We start from the raw sequence: 6870 nt of genomic DNA, 5'->3' as shown, positions 1-6870 counted from the left end.
GTGGTGCGCGCGCGCGCGCGCGCGGGCCTTCAGACTACGGCCGGGCACGCGCTCCGGGGGTCGCGCGCCGGACTCCTCGTCCCCGTGCGGAAAGCTCGAGGCCGCAGCCCTCCGAAGAGAAAGAAATGTCTGGCCCCGAAGTGCTAAGGGGCCCAGCGAAGGGTCTGAACCCTTCTGGCCGTCACGCCTGAAAAAGCGTTTTGTCCCTCAAAACTGTAGCCGTCGCTGGAGAAGAACGAGAGGGGGCAGGGGTACACAGGGAGGCAGTCGTGGAGCCCTCCAAGGCCGAGAAGCATGAATGAAGCAAAGCAACCGGCACGTCACCGCCCTTGCGATCCCGCCCACAAAATGAAACACCCTTTTAAGCGTGGAGAATAGAATTGTGCTACAGACCAGATAGTAAGAAAAAATATTTCCATGATTCGCCTGGCGCTGAGTTATGCTGCCACGTGTTTAAAGCAGAACAAAAAGAAAACCCTCATTTTCCACACCAAACGCCCCCTCCCACTTTCTAATTTCTGCCACAGGCGCCATTTTTAGCTCAGTCACCAGGGATGGAAAAATACTAATTGGGCCCCTCCCCATCTCTTGAATTTTTTGCAGTTGTAGTCATGCACTATACCATAACCTGTTGCTTAGTTTGTAAAGTGAGAGTGTTATGTATCTTTCTTCGGAAACCAGCTTTTCCATTTATATTAGCATCACCACACTTTACAAAGCATATCTCATTTGTTTCTTCTTCGAAATCCTGTGAAACGGCAATGAGAAAAATTACCTATCTGGGGCGTCTCAAAATGAACTGTTCAACTTTCTACCTAAAACCTATTACCCTTTCTGGATTTCTACCTCGATTTAAACCACCACCATCCTTCCAGGGTTCTAAATACCTGTAGAACATCCTAAATGCCTCTTACACTAAATTATGTCCACGCTGCGTTTTTTAACAGCCCCAGTGTATAGCCTATCCGTCTTGACTCCCACTGCTTCCTGCCAACCTTCATCACTTCCCACTGAGATTATTGTGGGATGGGCCCTTTACCAGTCCCCTGACTCCAGTTTTGATTCCAGAATGCCATCCCCCATACTGCTACCTGAATGACCTCACCAAAACTATAAATCTGATAATGCCACTGTCCTGAAAATTCTTCAAGGATTATCTGTAGGAGAAAATATAGTCACTTTACCTAAACTATAAGACTCTCCATATGCCTGACTCGTTTCTTCTCTCATTGCCTCCTTTCAATGTTATGCTTCAGCAATACTGAATTCATGTGTACCATGCAAAAAAAAATCCATACTCTCTCATATCCCCATTCTTGCACATATTGTCTTCTCTCCCTGGAAAATCTCTTTTTGTAAACTTCTACTCCCCTATGTCTCACCCCAAATGGTGTCCATACTTTGAATCCATTTAGCTATTTTTCCTCTCGTTCCCGCTGCTGAAGAGATGTAAAGAGCAATGATACCTTAGAAGCAATGAGCACATAGTGCCTAGATACTGGTTTCTAAATACCATTCTCTATTTAAAGGAACTAGAGCCTCTTGGGGAAATGGCTTATTCAGAACAGGAGCAGGGGAAGTACAACATGAGCCTGGAGAATCTTTTTATACCAGAAATTAAAGAGTTTTTTTTTTTACAGAATGATGGAACATATAAAAGGGACTCAGAAACCAGTCTGAAGAAATCCCCCGTTAGCCATATGTGGGGCAATCTGAGCACCACTTTAATAATATTGATAGATTATGATCTGCTGAATAAAATAGGAATACTTGAGTCTATACTGAAATAAATACGTGAATAGTTTTTTAAACGGGCATAAAAAAATGGCCTTCCTTATGTTAGATTACCAACTAATAAATGTAGGAGGAGTGATGTACGTAGAAATATCACCATTTGGCAACCATTATAGTAAAAACTGATTCAGACAGGCATCATCAATGTATACTAACACTAGAGGGTGAGAATTTTAAGAAGAATATTATAGTCTCAAAGTATCTCCTGGCCAAATACTAATTACAGAGGAAAAAAATAGGAATTTGACAGTACAGAAATCCAGCACTGGTGACCAAAGTTACCATCCCCAGTAATAGGACAAATCAGCATTGTATGCCACCTGGTGAAGACATTTAGAACATACTTTTGTGATATTCCTGCCAAAAAAGCACAACCTGAATCTAATCATGAAGAAAGATGAGACAACCACAAATTGAGGAACATTTTACAAAATCATAGACCTTTACTATTCAAACATTTGTCAACGTCACGAAAGATGAACAGCTAATAAACTTTTTCATATTGTAGGAAACTAAAGAGACAGTACAACTAAATGGAACATATGACTGTATCAGATCCTTTTTCAGTAAAGGATACTGGGACAATTGACAAAATTTGAATGGGGTCTGTGGACTAGATAGTATTTTAACAATATTAATTTCCTAATTTTGATGACTATAGTCTGGTAATATCGGATATACTTTGTTTCACTGAATTATTTAAAAATAATGAAGCTTCATACCTGTAACTTACTCAACTGCTTCAGAAAAAAGTATATATAAATAATATAAGTAAGTAAAATATGAATATGTATAGAGACAGGGAAGGATAAAGCAAATGTAATATGTCAACAATTAGAGGATTTGAGCAAAGGTAGAAGTCCTTTGTACTATTCTTGCAATATTTTCTGCAAGCTTAAAAGTATTTTAAAAGAATAAAAAATGTGTTAAAGGTACTGAAGTTTCTGGCTTAGGTAACTGGATGAAAAATAGCTAATTAACAGGGGAAAGGTAGGAAGAACAGGTATAAAGGAAAAGGTAGTTTCAGTGGGATATATCCAGTAGGCAACTGAACATATAGTAATATAAAAATGAGCCCCATTCAAACTGGAGAAAGCAGATATGCTGCTTCCCCCCTCGTTAGCTCTGAGTACAAGAGTGAGTACCTACTGGTACTAGGCAAGGCAAGCAATTAAGGGTAGTAGTGCTAGTAATAAAATTGGCCAACTATTCATGAAGTAGATTTAGGGTATTCAAAACAGTTAATGAATATAAAATAGTGAATTTATTGAATAAAACATAAATATGGTTGATAGACAAAATATTTATCCCCTTTACAAAATGTACATTAACCAATCAAAGGAAATGTTAGCTTTACTGCTTGTACTGCATTGCTAGGTCTGCCATACAAAGTACCATAGACTGGTTGGCCTACACAACAGAAGTTTATTTTCTCACAATTCTGGAGAATAGAAGTCCAAGATCAAGATGTTGGCAGGGATAATTTCTTCAGAAGTCTCTCTCCTGCCTTGTCCTGTGCCTTTGCATAGTCTTCCCTCTATACCTGACTCCTAATCTTCTCTTCTTAGAAGGATATCAGTTATATTGGATTAGGGCCCACCCTAATGACCTAATTTCAATGTAATTACCTCTTTAAAAATCTTATGTCCAAATATAGTGACATTCTGAAGTGCTAGGGTTTAGGATTTCAACAGATCTATTTTGGGAGCCAAAATTCAGCCTATAAATGTGTTGTGCTAGAAGTGCATCAGAATGCAAAGATGAGACCCATTTGGATTCTCATTCAGAACAAACTGACTGTATAAAGATGTTTCTGACAATCAGATTTTTCAGCATGGGCTAAGTTGGAGATGATATTAAGGAATTTTTATGTCTTTATAAAGGAAATAATGACATTGTAATTATGTGAGAACAAGCTTTTCATAACTCAATAGAACAGAATGACAAGATGTCTGAAATTTTCTTTAAAATATTCCAGAAAAAAACAACAAACAGGTTAGGGAAAGATAACACATATATACTTAAATTCTGATGGTCATTAAGATGGCTGATAGGTACCTGGTATTTTATTATACTTTTTCTTTGTGTGTTTGGAAATTTTTGTAATAAGCAGGCAAAATAAAAGTAGGAAAATTCATAGAAAATTTGAAAGACATAGAACCACAGGAAAATAAGAAAAGGATATTCAGTACTATTTCCTAAAGAGAATCCCAATTAGCTTTTTAAAGCAATTTTGTTTTTAGTAGGCTTTCCCTGCATATTTTCATTTTGGTCATTGTATATAAATGCTTATTTCTGCTTTTTGAATTAACAATATGTTATACTTTCATTTCCATAGTATTTTATATGCCATACAAACTTCATTAAAAATTTTAAGCTTGTTAATAGTGTTTATATGTGCTCAAAGTAAAATCTTACAGACATTTATAATGTAGAAACTGAAACCCTGTCATATGTTAAGCACTGGTAATAGTCTTTTATACATTAATCTTTCCTTCATGTATATACTAAATATACTAAATTAGAAAACAACTTCATACTACCAACTTTGTCCTGTTGGCTTGTTCAGTCTTTATCATGTATCACCATCCTAGAAGGTTTTTTTAATGTCAGTAACATGCATCTATCTCATTCATTTTAATGGCTTTATACTATATCATTTTTATTCCAGGGTTTTTTCTTATCAATTACAATAAGAATGCCAAATATAATTTTTTTTAAATTAAGAGAGCTTTCATAAGTCTCTCATATTATCACTAAATTTATTCCCTTGTATTTTATATGCTTTTGGTATTTTTTTGAATTCATTAACTTCTCTCACTACATTTGCTAACTGGTGATTGCACATTTTCCTACTTTTACTTCTTCTGGGTCTCTTTTGGTAGTTTTTGTTTATTTCCTTAACCTTTTGGTATTGGAATATCCCAGAGCTAACCTCTTGAAACTTTTTGCTATCCACATGTACTCACTTGGTGATCTCTTCCAGTCTCTATAGTCCCCTGGTCATACAGTCAACTTCCAGATGTGTCTCCCCAGCCCGTTCTTCTCTCCTGAACTTCAGACTCATACATCAACTGCATGCTAAATATCTCCACTTGGATGTCTAATACACATCTCACACTTACTAAATTCCTAATCACCACTTGAGTATCAATGCCTCCTTTGAGGTTTTCTCCATTTTGTGTAATGGTAACTCCATTTTTTTCCCCAGTTACTCAAGCCAAACGTCAAATACCTTGGAGTACTGTTTGGCTTTTCTCATTTTATTATACCTCATATACAACCTATCAGGTTAATATTGATTTGAACCCTAATCCCACATAAGAGAGGCTTTATTTATAATTTGGAAGAGAAAGTTTTCTTCTACCCAGACTTTAGCCTAACTTTCAAGCCACCTGGTTTTCCTTTGTTGGTGTAGTCTCTTGAGTCTCAGTTTTTTTCAAAGATCTTAATGCCTACACTGAACAAAAGCTCATATTCTATGTTTTGGGAGGCCATACCACTCTGGGACCACATTTAGGGAAATCAGCAAATACCTCTGTTATAGAATCACCTGTAAGTAGTCCCTGCCTCCCACTTTTATTTCATTTTTTTTTTCTCTTTGTGCCTCTGAGAAACTTCCTTTGCTTCTCAGAGATTTCAATAATGCAATTTGATTGGCATTTCTAGCTGATTTTCAGATTTTTTTTCCCTGTAGAGTATCTCTTTGACATATTGGGAAAAAAAGAACTCCTTCTCTCTTAACTCTTAATACATATTACAGGGTATGTATGGGGTAATAGTGATTGCCTGGTAATGGTAATTGCCATTCAAATTTAGCAGTTAGATTAGATGACAGACGGAAATAATTGAGCCTTCCTTATAAACTTTCTGTGAAATGACTTGCTAAGAAAACCTGAACCTGTAGATGTGGCTTAGATCAGAATTCATGGAATTTCCCACAATGTATAAAGTTATTTATAGATTTGTTTTGTATACATGAATATTGTTATGTTAGGGGAAGTGTTTTAATTTAGGTCTCATAAGGCCTCATGAATGACAGGAACTACAGTAGAGATAAAGGGAAAAACAACAAAAATTCAGCAAATGCTCATTTTAAATCTCTCAAGCAATGAACACTAGATGGCAGCAAAACAACATTTGTCAATACCAGGGCCTAAAGGTTCCAGTTTAAAGATACTGTGCCATTTGCTATCTCAAATATTTAATTTACTGATGTTTAATCTACTAATTTGAATTTATAATAGTATAAGATATATTTGACACCTGTGCTGAAAATATAGTTTCTCGATTAATAAATATAGTACAGAATGGTGCCCATCCCACCAAAAGTCTGTCTAGCAACACTTCCAAGAATCTGCTCTCTCAAGACCACTCTCTAGATAGTTCATCTCTTGTCTATGATGTAAGGTCCTGTGGTTGGACAAAAGGTACATATCAGACACTCATTCTTGTTCCTGTGTTGTAAGCCTCTTGTGCCTATTAATGCTTACATTTTCATTGTATCATTCAAATGATATAAAATGATTTATTAGATTGAGAACTGACTTCATCTTTCTTACAAAGTGTGAAAATAGAGGCTTCCCAAGCTCTGTGATGAGTAATTACCAGGCCTCCTTCTCTAGGGACTCAGGTTAGATATTTCTACCATGAGTGAGAAGAGACTTTACTTGTTTTCACATTTAAGGTTATATTTGTATAATTAGCATGTCAAATTAAAAAATACATAACTTGTGGGTATAATTTAGCTTCATGACCCCATTTTTTCTCTCCATACCTGAGGTAATTTATAATTTTATGTCTTTCAAAATGTTTAGAATAAATTATTATTTAAGTGAGACATTAATAATACAGAAAGAAGGGAAAAATGACAAGGAAGTGGTTCACCACTTCCTTCTCAAAGTTCTGGTCCTAAGAGTGTGGCAATTCCCCTTTCTCCACAGTTTTGCTACCCAGGGTTTCATTTATCCGGTGGCACCCAGGGTTTGGAGGCAAATGATCCTCCTTATGACGAATCAGCAGGTCAATAGTAGCCTCATAATGCTTATGTCATTCACCTCATATCATCTCTGCACA

Source organism: Crocuta crocuta, unplaced genomic scaffold, assembly GCF_008692635.1.
Source record: "Crocuta crocuta isolate KB4526 unplaced genomic scaffold, BGI_CrCroc_1.0 scaffold25, whole genome shotgun sequence".
Taxonomy (NCBI): Eukaryota; Metazoa; Chordata; class Mammalia; order Carnivora; family Hyaenidae; genus Crocuta; species Crocuta crocuta.
Note: the sequence above shows the minus strand (reverse complement) of the source record.